The sequence below is a fragment of the Globicephala melas genome, chromosome 11, assembly GCF_963455315.2.
Source record: "Globicephala melas chromosome 11, mGloMel1.2, whole genome shotgun sequence".
Lineage (NCBI taxonomy): Eukaryota > Metazoa > Chordata > Mammalia > Artiodactyla > Delphinidae > Globicephala > Globicephala melas.
In genome coordinates this window covers 30,397,183-30,414,999 of record NC_083324.2, presented here as the reverse complement: position 1 = coordinate 30,414,999, position 17,817 = coordinate 30,397,183, and the positions used below count along the sequence as shown (strand labels likewise).

Here is a 17,817-nt window from a genome sequence, read left to right as displayed (position 1 = left end):
ACTAAAAACCAGAAACAAAATAAATGAATCTAAATGTATGAAATTGGTAGCACAACCACAAAGAAGGGTGTTATGTCAATTAAATTTATATTATAGTTAAGTAAACCAAAGTTGACTGTATATCCCCATGGATTATATACAAAGGACCAAAGGAAAAAGCAAAAAAAGACAAAATAATCTTATACTGTTTTTGGTAATCATATTGTTGGTGGTAATGTAGGTGCTATTTTGAGACTGGAGAGTATTGTGGGATAATGTAAATGGGATATAATATAATAATTGGATGTTGAGAGCTGGACTGTTTTATATAGGAGAAAGGAGATACAGATAATAAGATTGATGAAGTTAATAAAAGTCCTGTAGTTCTGAATTTGAAATATCAGTATAAACACATGATTTATTATATCATTTTTTTAAAAAGTATTTTGTAACTCTTTCCTCTAAAATGATCTGCAAAACAATGATGATCCCAAATCAATGAATACCTTTAGTGTACTGATTGTGGTCTCTATATCTCAATTCCCATTTAAAGGAACCAGAACTTGATGAAGAAATGCAGATTCCAGAATCTTGGACAGAAAATTTACAAGGTAATCCTGAAATATCTTTTTATACAATAAAGTAAGGTAATTATCAAAGACAACTAGTGTTGTTCCAAAAGGATAAAGGAACCATCTTGAATAGATTCTTTTTGGACGAAATATGGAATATTTTTAATGTCATTAGGAAAAGAATCGCAGTGATTTGAAACACATCAAATTGGTTTAAATCCGTGAATTCATAATGATAGCAAAGAAATCATTGGTCACTTTTGGACAATTCTAGGTTATCAGCTCATTGTTCTGGAAAAAATAGCTGTTAAAGAGAAAGTGTTGTATCAAGCATTTATTCTTATTTTCTGATTCAAAATGTATCCCTGAGTAACCAAATATTTGGTGAGGGGAAATGTGTATTTATTAGTATTCCAGCTAATACATGAAGATGGAATAAGTAGAGTGTCACTATTTTGCAATCCTAATAAGTTAATGGGTCTCAGTAATGATCTTCATTGGTTTTTGGAAGTACATTACATTGCTTATGAGATATCCTTGCCAAGAAACCAAAAAGCCTCTAGATCTAGCAACCAATTTACAGGAGATGCTAGAAGGAGAGGAACATGCTGAATTATACCTTGGGGATGCAATCAGCAAGATCCATACTGTGGGATAACCCACAGGGGAATAAAAAACACTTCTTGAACAAATCAATTGAAAAAAGAAAAGAGATAAGAGAAGGCACATATCAACCAATTACAATATATTGACCTTATTTGGATTCTGATTGTAGCATAAGAACTATAAGGAAAAGTGGCGAGGAAAACAAGAACAGACAGAAAGAGAAAAAGAGACAGACACTTGTAGAAATTTGATACTTGTAGAGATTTGAACATTGCCTGGATATTTCATAATATTAGGAATTATTATAGACTAGAAGCAAGATACTCTAGTAGCAATAAGCACATCAAGTACCTGTGTTTTCTAAGTATCATTCTCTACTCAAGAACGGGCTGATTCCAGGTCTGGTTCAGGGAAAGTACAAAAAGTCTAGTGCTAAAAACACGGAAGTGTTCAAAGACTAATGGTGATATTTCAGAAAGAAACAGAAGCTTATGGGAAGGTTCTTCCATTGTCCAAATTTGGAATAACTTGGGCATCAAAAATGATGAAAGTAATGGATTACAGAACATTAAATAGAAGAAATTTCTGAGTCCACGATGTACTTAAAAAGAGATAAATATAAATAGAGAAAGGGAAAATTGAGAGAAACCTCTCTTTTTGGGATGGGAGGAGGCAAAAAATATGAATTAATAAAAGTAGAAGGAATTGTAGAATTAGGAAATTCTTCTTTTGAAACTGTCTATGTAATACTTGAGTTAGGCAAAGATCATTAATAGATGCTATGACTATTGGATCAAAGGTTGCTGGGGAATAGAATATTCATGTAATAGTATGGTATCTTCTCGCAGATCAATTTCTAATAACAAAAGAAAAAGTGTACCTTCAGCAAGTGATCAGATTTATTATTTCCAGTACAGGTACTGCTACCAGTGACAATAATATTGCAACCTGGTATCATGCAGTAAGAAGTGCATGTCACTTATCCAGTGCTCTTGGGGAAAAAAAAAGTTTCAACTTGAATCTAGTATTGAGAAAATAATCAGACATCTCCATAATATGAGGTAGTCAATAGGACAACTGTCCTGGACTCTTCATAAAAAAATCAATGTCATGAAAAAAAAGAAAATAAAAAAAGATGCTCTAAGTTAAAAGAGACTAAAGAGGCATAAGAACCAAATGCGATGTGTAAAACTTGATTTGGCTTTTGGATGTGGGAAAAAGTAATATGGAAGACATTTCAGAAGCTTCTGGAATATTTAAATAAGGACAATATTTTAGATGACATTATTGAATTATTATCAGATTTCAAAATATGATATTAGTATTTTGGTCATGTAGGAGAATATCTGTACTCTTAGGAGATTCTGGCTGCAGTATCTAGGGGTGAAGTGTTGCAGTGTTGGCAACTTACTTTCAAGTGGTTCATAAAACATACACATATATGTGTATATATGTATGGAGACAGATAAAACATGTGGCAAAATATTAAAATTGGTGAAACTTGGTGTAGGTATACAGGTGTTTACAGTACCGTGGATTTGTTTTTTTTTTCCTATAAATTTGAACACTTTTCTAATAAAAAATTGGAAAAATTAAAACCAGAAATATTACTTTGTATATCTTAAGAATTTAATGTTTACTTAAAGCTTATTAATATAATTAAAAAATATTTAATGTAGGACCAAGTCCTTCTCTTTAGGCAAGAAATAGGCAGTTGGAGTTCTGAATCTATCTTCCATAAATCACACCATAATTATAAGGATGTGCATTTTCAGTTACTGTAAAACTAAGTAACGTCACTCTAATATTTTACATTTTTAAAATGTAACGTTCCTCTAATATTTTACATTTTTAAAATATTTTACATTTTTACATATTTTTACGTATTTATTACACATTTTTACACATTTTTACATATTTATTATTTTACATTTCTCTCCTACAGTTCATTTTTATTTGAATCTTTCCAAATTATTCAGACTGGTTTTTATAGAAGAAGCAACTCTTTCTTCTCACATTTACATTTTATTAGTTTACATGATATGTAATTAAATGTAATTAAAACAATAGGTACAACAAATATTAGCAAGTTTGGGGACAAATACATTTAATGCTTGGTAAATATACAGCTCAACTAGTGGGGACTGAAAAAGTACATGGATGTCTAAAAGAGTAGCCTACCACTTGTAAGGTTTTATTATGCTGTCGTATTAGCTGGAATATTTCACAGTGACACTGTGTATAGTTGGTTAATCCAACAGATTGCTTGAGTGGAGATTGGTTAGAGAGGGTCTACTGTAGTCAAATGTTCACTAGCCTATGTTACAAACAGTATTCAATATTGTTCATACACAGTTAAGTTTTGTCCATAGTCATCCTCTGGTCAGATGAGTTTATGAATAATCTCTTCTGTCTCAATTACTGCCAAGGCCCTTCCCCTAGTTGAGTTAAGTAAAATGGCTTTAGACTTTGTTACAGTCACAAATGGGTACATTTAGGTCATTTTCCTTTCCTTTTATTCTATAACGCCCCCACCCCCAATAATTTGAAGCTGCTCCCTTAGGAATTATGTTGCTCAGGCACTGTTTCAGTATCTGCTGGGAGCATGGCATAGAATCTTAGAGCTGTTAGTCAGTAGTCCTGTTGATTGTTTCCGAGGCAACTCCAATGAATTTCTGACTCTGTTAAAGCAGTATTGTAAGTTTTATAGCTCCCACATTGGAATCCTCTCAGAGGTAGGGCTCACTGTGAAGGGAATGTTGCTTTTCCTACTTGACCATTCCTTCTAAGAGAAGTTTTTCCTGCTTTGTGAGCCCTGAGAATGCTGTCCCGAGGAAGACTCTTTCCTGTGGTGGTATGCCAGATGGCTGGGTTAGATTTCTGTCTCTGTTCACTGAACTTGCTGCTCTGCTCTCTGAGGAGACAAGGGCGAGAACACCGCTGAGGGAGAGGCTTTCAACGGATTTGTAGGAGCCAGCATTTCTCTTCTCTAGAGCATGTTGTGCTTAAATGCTACTCTTCCCTTGAGGGCACCCTTCAGGTTCTGGCTTTTTCAGGCAAAGCAAGAGATCCTAGTTATTTCACTTTCAATCAATTCTGAAGCCACAAAGACCAAAATTGTCTCTTCAGATCCACTCAGACACCAAAGAGAGGCGTGGAAAGGAAATTGCTGCACATCTAGCGGCAGCTGTATAACTCAAATCCATCTCTGGCTTTCATTTTCTATGTGGCAGTCAGGAATTGAAGCTAACACTCAAATTAGCAAAAATAAAATGTTTCAAAAAATACCTTGGAGAATAAAGTCGATTTTCCATTGAAAACCTCCTATAGTCACTGTGGCAGGCTTTCCTACACTATTCATTGACCAGTTCACCTCTTGTACAAGGGAGAATTATACTCTCTCAATCCTTAAAGTCAGATGTGGTCATGGGACTTGCCTTTGGCCAGTGAAATGTGGATGCATTTAATTTCCAAAGCTTGAATCTCCACTCCTCTCTTCTCCAGACTATTGCCAAGCACTTATTCATGTAACCTGTGAAGATGAACCATTCATATTCTCAATCTGATTACTTGTTCCTTTTATTAACTTCATCTGAATGTATTATCCATTTATACATGTACCTCAATTTACTTTTTAGAAAGAAAACAGGTATAAATGGAATTTTTAAATGCTTTATATGCCCAAAGGAAGTCCTAGTGAATTCTTTTGTGTATTGAATATATCAGTATGCGTATTTCAACGTTTTCACACATTGACTTGGTGTAAAGCAGAGCACATCAGATAATCTTCTTTTCTTAGCTGTTGTGTAGCTTTGTTTACTATATGTTGGTTGTTCACTCATCAAACAAATGCTTATTGAGCATCTGTCACATTCAAAGTGCTGTGCCAAGTCCTGGGTGCACATGTTTAGATGTAGGAATAGCTGTACCTAAACATTGTGTGTGATTTCCTGCTCTCGACTCAATTGATTCCCCCTTAACCCAATTCATTTGTTGAAGCCCTAACCTCCAATGTGGCTGTATTTAGAGCTAAGGCTTTTGGGAGGTAATTTGAGTTAAATGAAGTCACAAGGATAGGGTCCTAACCTGATAGGATTGGTGGCTTTATAAAAAGAAGAAGAGACCTCTCTCTACCTCTCTCCACATGCACATACCAAGGAAAGTTAATACAATCACGCAGTGAGAAGGCAGCAAGACAAGAAGTCTGCAAGCTTGGAAGAGGGTGCTCATCAGAACCTAACCATGCTTGTACTCTGACCTTGATCTTCTAGCTTCCAGAACTGTGAGAAAATAAATTTCTGTTGTTTAGGTCAACTAGTTTATGGTGCTTTGTTATGGCAGCCTGAGCTAACTAATACATTTGTCAAGTCCAGGAATTCTATAAATAGAATACCTGTGAATCTTGTAAGAAATTAATCAAGGGCAACACAGTAATATAGAACTATGCTTTATATGACTGACCATAAACTTATGAAATTTGTAATCCTAGGAGGTATTAAAGGAAAATAGAATTATAACAAGTCTAAAGAAAAGACAGATAAATTCATGAATGTCTGATTCATAACAGTATGTTAAGGGAAACCAGAATTCCAACCTTTTAAAAATAAAATGGGGAAGAGCAACAACAAATCAACCAAAGTAATCAATTCATTTTTTCTTGAACAAGTGCTTAGGAGTGTCCTTAGACAATAATATCTCATATTATGGGTCAGAACTACCTGCGTCAGAATCACATTGGAGTGCTATTAGATGTCTCGTTTTCAGGACAGTGTCACAGTCATATTCAATTTTTCTGAGGGAATCTTCATTTCAAACAAGTTCTCTAAGTGATCCTTAGACACACTAAAGTCTGAGATCACCTATTTTAAGCATTGTGGGGCTGCATAAAAAATGTTAGTCTCTGTCCCTGCAATAAGACACCTACTGATGCATGAAATAAAGGCAAACCAGGGTGGAAAGTGAGCAAGGGCTCTACCTCATGATACAGAATATAGAAGTAGTATTTTTAGTAGAAGAAATCAACAAAGAATAGAAAGTAGCTACTAGGGATCTGTTCCCAGCACTCTGGGACCTGAGAGGGAGTAATAGACAGTGGACCAGAGGAGTTTGGAGTCAGGGAGGCCTCAGAAAAGAAGTGGCATGTGCCATGACTTGAAGAGTAAAAAAGGCTCTCTCCCTTCAACACTTCTTAGAAAAAGACAATAAAGGAATAAAACAAAGGTTTTCTTTCACAAGGACAGAGAGCACAGAGAGGAGATAGGAATGGATGAAAACTTTTTGGAGGACAGAATGCAATGAGGTGGTAGGACTGACTAGACTAGAAGTATGCTGATTCACCCTGAACACCCTCTGGAGGCTCAGCCCTTGGAGCACCACGGGTTGTAGAAGGTGAGGAGGAGGGATATGTAAAGATAAAAGGAAGGGACACGTAAGTGGTTGGACCCTGGCCACCTGTGTTTCAGGAGCAATAGGGTTATTCTCTAGAGGATTTAAACTGGAGGAGACTTGAAGTGAGTGACATTAAGCAGAGTAGAGTGAAGCACCAGGGCAAGGACTGAAACAGGGATTATTAAGTGAGTCCACTTACCCAACAATGAGACTCTCAGCACCATCTCTCATCTCCACTCTAATCTCAGAAATCTGACAGCCAGATATATTCTCCCAGGCCCTCTATTTCTATCCTTAACTCTAAATAGCATTGATTTCTCAAATCTAAGAATTGATGCTAAAAAATATTGAAACAATACCTTCGAGATTTTAAGAGTATGTGCCCAGCTATTTAAGAGATTAATCAAGTAGGGTAAATGGTAGAATAAAGGTATTTTTTCAGATACATGAGTACTCAAAACACTGACCTTCTTAGGAGGCAACTAGAGGATGTATTTTAATCAAAATAAGGGAATAAACCAAGAATAGGAAGACATTGAGTCCAGGAAATGGGTTTGAATATAGGAGAATTGCAAAAGGAAATTCAGCATACAACTACACAACCAGGACAGAATTAGGTCTAGAGTACAGGTGAACATAGATTGGAAGAGGGGCTAAGAGAGAGGGGACTGAAGGAAAAATAAATGAATTTAGATGTTCAGAGGTTTTAAATCATGTGTGCATTCAATAATCTGTAAAGAGTCTGCTAGCAGTGCTCCGTCCTTCCATTTTCTTTTTACTTTGCTTGGCCCTGTATAAAATAAATGTTTTTATACTTATTTTTCATCTCTCTTTATGGTTTCAATTTTTGATGAATAAGTATACCTTTTTTAAGGAATGATATAGTCAAACATTATCAATGATTGAAGTAATTAGTACATAGTTTTAATATTACAATTTGAATCATTTCTCATGGACCTAACTAAAAAGTAAAAAAAAAAGCCACTAACATTTACCTACAGAAATCTAGGTGATTTCTTTATTACCGTTTATTTATAGATATTTTAGAAGTTTACTACGTTATTCTCCAGATAGTTCACTAACTTGGTAAATTGGAAAGACTGATTTTCCATTTTTAAGGAAAAAAACCCAGTAACCACCATTTACAGCAAAGAATTTGCATTAGGCAATGCCTGAAAATAATTTTGAAATGTATTTATTTTCATCTCAAATATGACTTCTTTCTAAAATGGTCAAAGTCTCATTTCTCAGCTGCAATTAAATGACTTTTTAGGATAATGTTTCATTTGGCTGTATTATGTTAATAATGAGCTAGATGATGTATATCTTTTCCATCTTTATGTACCCATGAATTATTCAGAAGTGTTCTCTTGCAAATGCACAGTAGAGGAATTCACTTCCTTTTTTTCCCAAAAGGGTCAGACATGCTTTAGTTTAGAAGGGAGAGAAAGAGAAAAAAGTAGAGTCTTTCCTTTCTTTTTAAATCTTTTAAAATGTATTGAAGTTAACAGTCGGAAATTATCTAAATATCCACTAAAGAGAAAATAAACTATAATACTTCTACTTGACAAAGTGATGCAGCTCTCAAAAGGTAATGGTTGGAAAGACAGCATAGGTATATGGAAAAATGTTTATATCAAAAAATGAGTAGAAAAAATCATATAAAAATGTATGCACATTATAATTTCAATTGAAAAAGTCATAGAAAAAAATTCCAAAAGAAAATACGATAAAATAGTAATGACAGTCATGTTACTATGATAGGAATATAGGTGATTTGTATCTTCTCTGTATTTTCCAAATTATTTTAACGTGATACTATCTTTTTAATGAGGGAAAGTAAAACAAATAAGCACACGCTTATCGAATGACTAGTGTTTGCTAGAAACTGGGCTGTATGCTGAAGATATAAAGATGAAAAGATATGCATAGCGATATATAAGATAAATCAGGTTTTCCCTGGTGATACTAAAATGTATACTGTAAAATTAACACAAATTTTACTGAGATCTGGTTAAGGAGAAATGTCATTAATTAAATACCTAGTAGGTGTTTTGCATATGTACCTTGTCCAGTCTACTCAACAATCACATGAAGAAGGTGATTCTATTTTACAGACAGGAAACTAAGTCTTAGAGAGGCTATACAACATGTCCAAAGTGGCACAGTTAATAAGAAATTGAGTTTGGTCTAATTAGAAGTCCATTCTCAGTCATTTAACAAGAATGTATTAAATGCCGACTATGTACCAGAAATTGTTCTAGATTAGGGATAATGAAATGAGGAAAACAAAGACCTTGCCCTCCTGGAGCTTACATACTAGTGTGAGAAGACATAACAACAACAAAATGAGAAATGGTATATTAGAATCTAAAAAGTGCTTTAGAGAAAAATAAAGCAGAGAAAGGGGGTAATGTTGTGAAGTAGGAGAGGAGGGATTGCAATTTTGAATAGGAGTGTCAGGGAAGGCCTGGCTGAGAAAGCAGTGGTTGAGCAGAGGCCTGAAGGAGTTGAGGGATTGATCCAACTCTGTAAGAGAGCATTTAAGACAGGGGAATGGTAAGCATTAAGGCCTTGAGATGAAAACGTGCCTAGAGAAACAGCAAGGAGACCAGTATGGTTAGAGCTCATGGAACAGTGGGGAGAGTGGAACAAAATGAAATAAAGGAAGACACTAGGGAACCAGAGACTTAGAGCTTTGTAAGTCAGGAAACCACTGGAGAGTTTTAAACAGAGGAGTTAACTTTATCTGACTTAGTTGTGAATGGATCATTCTGGCTTCCATGTGCAAAAAAGCCTGTAGGGAAACCCGGGTGGAGGCAGGAGACTGGTTAGGAGGCTACTGCAGTGAGAGATGATAGTCAGCTGTGCCAGGATAGGAGTGGAGCACTGTCAAGAGCTGTGAGGGCTTGAGATTTTATCCTGCTACTTACTGGTGAGCTATCAAGTTAGCTAGTTTCTTGCATGCTAGCAGGAAATATGAGCCTCAGGTTTGTTTCATCCCCCAATACCAACCTATAATAATATGAACACCTGTATGCCTTCACTAAGTTTCACAAATTTTAATACTTTTTGTCACATTTTAAAATCTCTCTCCATATTTATATACATACGTACACACATATGTGTATGTTTTATGAACCATTTGAAAACAAGTTGTAGACACTGTAATAGTTCAGCACTAGACCCACGGGGGATGCAGAATGGCCCAGGTGGACACTGTGCATACAGGTGGTTTGTGTCACAGCTGAGGGACTCCAAACTTAGGAAACCCCAATCTAATGGTCTGCGAGCAGATGTGCCTAACCTTTGCTCTCTTTTGCAACGTTACCTGTATGATCTTTATTATTCTGGGAGGCGAACAAACCTGTCCTCTGTTTCAGAGGTGACACTATCACTATCTTCCAAGGCTGTTTGCTACACAAATCTCCTTGAAAAGATAGTCCAGAACAAAAGCTATCAGTGTCTTCCCTTGTAAGATGGGCAGAAGAGTAAAAGATCCATGGAGAATTGTCTCTCAATAAGAATATAGTGTGAAGTGGCTAAATTCTGGAGGTGTTTTTCAGATAGAGCCCAGACCAGATATGGGATGAAAGAGAAAGAGAGTCCAGAATGATGCTATGGTTTTTGCCAGGCCCTGTACTTGGCGCTGGGGATAGGGTGGCAAATGAGACATTCTAAGCCTTGGCCACCATGGGGCTTACCTCCCTAATGGGAGACAGACCCAAAGTAGCTAAACATGCCCCATAAGTGAAATGATTAACTTACGTTATATATAGTTTCTAGGGAATTTAGTTGTTAAAAAAAAGTGTGGTTTTATTTAAACAAGATAAAATTACAACCCGGATAGAAAGGGAAGAGGTAGATTAGACCCCATCAGTGAAGGCAAGTGTGCTTGCTTATAGAGTTCATCCTTGTCATCCTTTTTTGTAAAGTAGAATTAACTTGAGTTTGTGTCTTTTTTGCGATAGACACACTTAGCATTTATTTTTATCAGTAACCCAGACATGCTTAATTTGCAGAGAAGACATTAAAATTTTAAAAGCGTCTATTTTAGGAACAAAATTATTTTACTCTACTTTCTTATAGACATATATCTGGAGGTTGACTGTAATGAGCTGTTGTCATAGGTGGAAAACCATCATTAATTTTATTTCTTAGCGGTTTGTTGTCTGTCTCTACCCACTAGAATAAAGGCTCAAAAAAAGGAGGTTTGCTTTGTTTGTGGACACAGTCTCAGCTCATAGAATAGTGTCTGGTATACAATAGGTGTTTAATAAGTAGCTCTTAAATGAATGAATGTATGATACATGTATGTATTATTTTGTATTTTGCTTATATAAATAGATTCCTTTCCCTAGTATTAATTTCATTTGCAGAAGTGTTAATGTCTGTTAACTTTCTATTAGTTTTTTGTACCATAACCATTCTTTAAGTATTGGACATTTAGATGTTCACAATGGTACAAAATACTGAAGTAATGTTTTTGTGTATATTGACTTTTTAATTTCTTTTGAATTATCTCAAGTATAAATTCAAAGGAATGGCTCAAAGGTATTAACATCATCATTACTTTCCCTCCATATTGTCTTTTCCAAAAGGGTAAGGATAGTTTTCAATGGATGAGTGCACCTGTTACACCTCAAACTCAAATCCATTAGCACTAGTTGTTACGTTTTTTTTCCTTAACCTCCCCGTCTTTGTAGGTGGAAATAGAGGATCAAGTATGCTTTTATTAGCTTTTATTTCATGTCTCCTGATGTTGTATATATTTCCATGTTTATTTATTATTTTTTCCCTGTGGTATGAGCTGTCTGTTCATATACTTTGCCCAGCAGAGCTGCTTGTTAAATTATCCAGTTCCTAAATTCTAGGCCGAATGATGACATTTAGGTTTTTAATGAAACCTTCTCCTTGGTAGTGGGGTTGTCTCAGATGGCAATTTCAGGTGATGTTCTCCTGGTGAGGCTGAGAGGCAGGAAGGTGAGAAAGGGACTCTTTTTTTTTTTTAAACATCTTTATTGGAATATAATTGCTTTACAATGGTGTGTTAGTTTCTGCCTTATAACAAAGTGAATCAGTTATACGTATACATATGTTCCCATATCTCTTCCCTCTTGCGTCTCCCTCCCTCCCACCCTCCCTATCCCACCCCTCTAGGTGGTCACAAAGCACTGAGCTGATCTCCCTGTGCTATGTGGCTGCTTCCCACTAGCTAGCTATTTTACGTTTGGTAGTGTATATATGTCCATGCCACTCTCTCACTTCATCCCAGCTTACCCTTCCCCCTCCCCATATCCTCAAGTCCATTCTCTAGTAGGTCTGTGTCTTTATTCCTGTCTTATGCCTAGGTTCTTCATGACATTTATTTTTCTTAAATTCCATATATATGTGTTAGCATATGGTATTTGTTTTTCTCTTTCTGACTTACTTCACTCTGTATGACAGACTCTAGGTCCATCCACCTCATTACAGATAGCTCAATTTCGTTTCTTTTTATGGCTGAGTAATATTCCATTGTATATATGTGTCACATCTTCTTTGTCAATGGACACTTAGGTTGCTTCCATGCCCTGGCTATTGTAAATAGAGCTGCAATGCACATATTGGTACATGACTCTTTTTGAAGTATGGTTTTCTCAGGGTATATGCCCAGTAGTGGGATTGCTGGGTCGTATGGTAGTTCTATTTGTAGTTTTTTAAGGAACCTCCATACTGTTCTCCATAGTGGCTGTATCAGTTTACCTTCCCACCAACAGTGCAGGAGGGTTCCCTTTTCTCCACACCCTCTCCAGCATTTATTGTTTCTAGATTTTTTGATGATGGCCATTCTGACCGGTGTGAGATGATATCTCATTGTAGTTTTGATTTGCATTTCTCTAATGATTAGTGATGTTGAACATCCTTTCATGTGTTTGTTGGCAATCTGTATATCTTCTTTGGAGAAGTGTCTATTTGATGCTAACACCCAGGCATGGAGGATTTCCTTGCCTGGTGAGGAGCGCCACAAGGAGCCACCATTTGATTACATTTCCTCTTTCAACAGATATCTATTGGGCTTGCTGCTGTGTGAACAGCAAAATAAATATCTAATCACATTGTGTTATAAGTATGATAAAAGTGTGGTACGGTAAGAGACAATAATGAGGAAGGGATGAGTGCTTGGAAACCTTACATCAGGGGAGTCTTTCTAAGGAAGTGGCATTTTACCTAAAACCCAAAGGAAGACATATCCACAAGGTATCTACTATGTCATACCTCTGGTAGAAGCATAGTGTAAAATGCCATTACTCTAGCCTGTTCAGCTGAGTTGTAATATCCTGTGGGTCAGAAGGTTGCTTTCATCTTGATGTCACTCAAGATGACTGTGCCAGGTCAGAGAGATGGAAGAATAATGTTCCTCCTTAAGTTCCTTACATGCCTGGTCACTCAGTGATATATAGGAAATAACCTGTGCTTCTTTGAGGCTGGCTACTTAGTTAGATAACCTGTGCTTGTTTGAGGATCAAATAATACGATCATCACTGTGTGTCATTTCCCCTATTCTTTCCATATGATTGAAATAGTTAACAATTATCAGAATTCATAGGAATCCACTTTCTCCTGATTTTATGAATCATGCTGTAAGAGCAGCTAACACAGCATAATACACAATACAGTCATAATGCAGTCTGCATAAAAGTAATCTCAAGTCACATAAATGCTTCATAAAGAGTCCCTGTCTGTACACAACATTTCCTACAGTACACAGGAAAAATGAAAATCAGTATCTTATAGTTGACTTCATTTGGTTTTCTAACTTTGATTACTTCTTCCATAATTTTGGCTTATCCATTTAAGCTTATTCTTAATATATGGACACTTGGGGGTCCAGTCGGTCCTTTAGAGGTAAGAAGGGTTTGAAGACATATTTCTGTTACTGTTAATTTAAATAATCCTCTAAAAGTCCACATTGCAATGAAGCAAGAATACTGCCATGTGTAAAATAGGAGATTTTGTTTTCTGAACATTTAGCAGTTTATTTCACATTCTACATGTAACCCTTTGTTATAGTCTGTAATGTCTGAGTAGGCATGCATGTATAGTCCATTGCCAGGAAAAAATACAGTCTTATTAGTAGCTGACTGCAGATATTCTCAGAGTCCAGAGTATGATGCAAATATATGTGTGTATATATACACATATATATATATATTTTACTATTCTCATTGTGCTCTTTTAGCCTGAGTCAGCTTTAGCCTCCTTCTCCTCTAGACGTCTTCCCTTGCTCCCTTCTTGTTTCACTCCTCTAGCCACCCCATGTGGTCAGAGCTGGGGAAACCACTGTTCCTGGACCTCTTCTGGAAGGCAGTGAGGAATCAGAGTTGGCGGCACCTCACAGCCTTCCCTGGGATTTGGCTTAAACTTTTCAGATTCTTTGGAGTGGAATCTGTTATATAAAACCAGTCTTTCTGGTGTTAATAGAGCAACCCTCATAGCACAAGTCTGGTGTAACTGTGTCAAAAAGGACTGCTTCCACCAAGAAGGAGGCTGAGAAAGCAAAAAAAAAAAAAAAAAAAAGGTGTAGGGGACAAAGAACCTGGATCTGTCACAGATGATCTTCCCGAGTTCTTTGAAGTCGATTTATTCCATCGTAAACCTCTCAGAGCCACTTCACCAGAAACACGTCTTTACTAAAAAATGCTTTCTAGGTTCACGTGAGGTAATCACAGTTCCAACCTAGCACAGAAATTTAGTGAGGCAAGGATAATCAAGTTATCCGTACAATCAATAAAAATGGCGTGGGCACTTATCTTTTCCCAGTTTCTCTGTAATGTGTGTAAAAGAAATTATTAATCCAATAGTGACACATAGTTTTACTCCACAGATGGGAAGGAAACTTAATTATTCGTAGGAGCTGCTATTTATTAGTCTGAAAGACTTGTTTAAAATTGTAGTTACACTAATACAGCATTGTTAACTTGACAGCAAAAGTAACCACAGCTTAAGCCTTCACACAATCTGCCCTGCTCTCCAGGATCCCTCTTACTGCAGACTTTCAGTGGAGTTCTGAATGACTCATTCTCATATAAAAGATTTGACACTGAGCTGGATTCAAGTTTTAATTCTTCCCAGTTTGATCCATCATTGAAAAATGTATTGGTGGTACTGTTCAAACCTTAACATCTTACTGTGTTAAAACTAACTTTTGTCAGATAAAAGTTGCTTCTCTAAATGTTGCAATATGTATTCATAAATGCCTAATTTTCTAGATTTTTCCTGAAAATAGTATCTTAAAGTTATGGCTAAGAATTTGTATCCATTTCTCTTGTAATTATCTTAATTACACTAGATATCATTGTTGCTTTTCAAAGAGACAGCCAACTAGGCCTTATATCAAGCTTTTACTCCAGGAACTAAAGAACTTTTTCCTTTGTAAACTGTATAAAAAGATGCTACATATTATGTACCAAGGAAAATGGTTGTTTTTTTCCCCCTAAACCGCCAAAGAATCTCTTTCATCTCCTGGCATTCTGTCAAGCTCATTACTGCTTCAACATTTGAACTTGTCACCTCTCCAGACTCATCCAGTTGCATTTCATCATCTTTTGACAAATCTTAAAGTTTTCTAAAAAGCTCCTTTGGATTTTCTGTAAAAGCCCAGTTTTTGAGATTCAGAAAGCTTCTTTAATTAGTAGATTTTTATTAAAAAATTTATAAAAGGATGACCAAAATTCAAATATCTGTCCGCATTTCAATTTTTGTTAAAATTTTTGTTTGCTTCCAACTTTGCCTCTGTTAGAACTTTTTTTTTTCCCTGCCCTCAAGTCTGTGAGAAGATGGTAGTATTCCTTGATATCTCATCAGAAACAAAGAGCAGAAGGCCCTGGGGAGCCAGCATTTCCAGTACTGGGTACTACTGAGAAATACAGTTAGATTCAGAATTACTCAGCTCATTGAATTCACAGCTCCTCTACCACCTTAATTTGTTTTCTCTCCTTTGCCCACCTTTGGAGAATTACTCCCATTTGAATTTTCCTTTTGTATATCTTTTAGGTTTTCTGAGTACAATCCTGTGAATTTCTGGTACTGTTCTTGTACCTTGAAGGTGAAAGAAAGGCTGGCTTTAAATGTGTTTGTTCGAGTGTCCCCAAGCTGGACCTTCCTCATCCTGAGGATCTCAGGCCTGCTAGACCCAGTAAATATTGCTAGAAGAGAGTACAATATATTCTGTGCAGCCTACAGATGACGTTTCATGTTCAAAGGACCATTGCTGGGTTCATGTCTTTCTGTGGAGGAGCCAGAGTCCTCATTTGTTTAACACTCATTCTCTTCTGTATCATTTATTTAAAGAGATTAGAAGAGTACTCCTTTCTGTACCAGCTTCTCTCTCAATTTAGACAGAAGAATATCAGTTTCAAAGCCTTTGGCCTCTTTCAAAGCTATACCTCTATGGTTTGGAATGCTGTTTTGAAGATGTGACAGGGTCAGCTGGAAAAACCAAGGGCCTAGCTAGGTATCATCCTCAAATTGCCACTAAAGTAAAGTACCTTAGGACTCCTTGGTGAGAATAAAGATGTCCCTAAGTTCAAAGAAGTGTTTCTGGAGGGAATGAAAACATTTTTAATGAAGTGACAACACTTTACTCTCTACTTACAGAAGTTGAGTAAATGTTCCTTTTGTGGGGAGGCTGTCTCCCTGAGCAGGGCTATGGCCTAGTGGGCCACTCCAAACACCGGGGGAAAACTTATGAACAGTTGGGAGAAGTCACCAAAAATGAAGAACTACTGCCTTGCTTACAAAGATTTTCACTCCCCTTCCTAAGTATCCCCAACTCCTTTGATTTGTCACATAAGCATCTGCTCTGGCAAACATCGTAATTTCTCTGCACAGAAATAGACCTTCATGAGAATGAAAAACAAAAGATTACAAAAGAGAAGCAGAGTTCAACAGGCTTCTTTAAAGCTCATTTATTGATTCTCATTAGGATTTATCTGACATAGAGCCCTTAAGCATAAGCTTATATCCAGTCAACATTCCTTTATAGAGTTTTTACACTTTTAGAGCCTTTTCGAAGGGAATTTTAAAGAAATAGAAGACATGGCCACTAATTTTCCCCTACTGACTGAAGGTGGAAAATATAACTGAAATGGCTTGAAACTAAGCATATCAATACAGTATAATGGCACCACTTTGCCATTAAGGTAGTACAAGCTCTTGGGTGGCCTAGATGCTCCCAAATTTAAAGAGCTTCATGTCATGCATTGAGGTCCTTAATAACCGCTCCCTCTCCCTCCTCCTTTGAATCACTGCGTCAGAGTTTCGGATGCCCCAGAGTTTCTGGACCCTCAGATTAGATTCAGATCCCACAGTGTACTTTTTTCTTTGACATTATGGGGATGATTTTGTGAAGCCGCCTCATTTTGTTAGTTTGGATTGATAGTTCAAGGGTGACTTGAAGTATGTTAGATTATCAGCTAGAACACTTCGAATAAGATATGTAATTCTATAAGTTTGGATGCTGCTGCACACTTTGGTGACTTTTTTTGGATATTAATTAATATTGCTATCAAGGGTTTATATTACTAATGTTATTTTAAAAAATTCCCTTTGTTTCTCAAATTTCAAATATAATATGAGCTTGTGGTTAAGGATGCAAATGATACAAAGTTATGTGTGTGTGCAGATGTGTTTATGCATTATATGAAAATTGAACAATTCTCTATCTCCCTCCCCGATAGCCTGAAATAACCCATTCCATAATCTTCTCCTTTTTACAAATATATGTAAGCATACAAGCACAGATTCGTTGTTTGTTGTTATTGAAATAAAATCATGCTGAATGCAATTTGCTTTTTTCACCTAAAAATCACAACCTTGCACCTCACTAGTCATGGTACTATTATCTTTTGTAATTATAAACACACATATTTTAATTTTCTATAAGTGAGATCATAACACTTCCTGTAGGATATTACCTTTTGATTTTATTTTAACTTTTACTATTATTAATATTATTAATTTTCATTTTTATAATGCTTTACAGATCACAAACTCTTCCCACATATGCCGTCTTATTTATTCTTAAACACTGTGAGGTGGTTACTATTAACTCTATTTTACTTGATCAGAAACCTTAGAGAAGTTGATGCCTTCCCTCCATCATAAAGCTACTAAAGGTAGAGTCAAGATTCAGACTTGTCTTGTCTTACTCACTCATGCCTTAGAGGGCACTTAATTTTCTGATAATGTTTGAAAATGTTTGTGGGAAGTTAGGCAAATCCCTACTGAA

General features: G+C 36.2%; 1 long non-coding RNA gene across 1 annotated transcript in view; it reads left to right on the top strand.

Moving 5' to 3' along the window:
* LOC115859036 (uncharacterized) overlaps nucleotides 1-17,817 on the top strand; it is a 225,639-nt gene that overhangs the window by 18,576 nt on the left and 189,246 nt on the right. Inside the window, exon 2 of the long non-coding RNA XR_004041887.2 lies at nucleotides 533-590. This is a non-coding gene — a long non-coding RNA (uncharacterized lncRNA). The remainder of the gene's footprint in view (nucleotides 1-532; nucleotides 591-17,817) is intronic.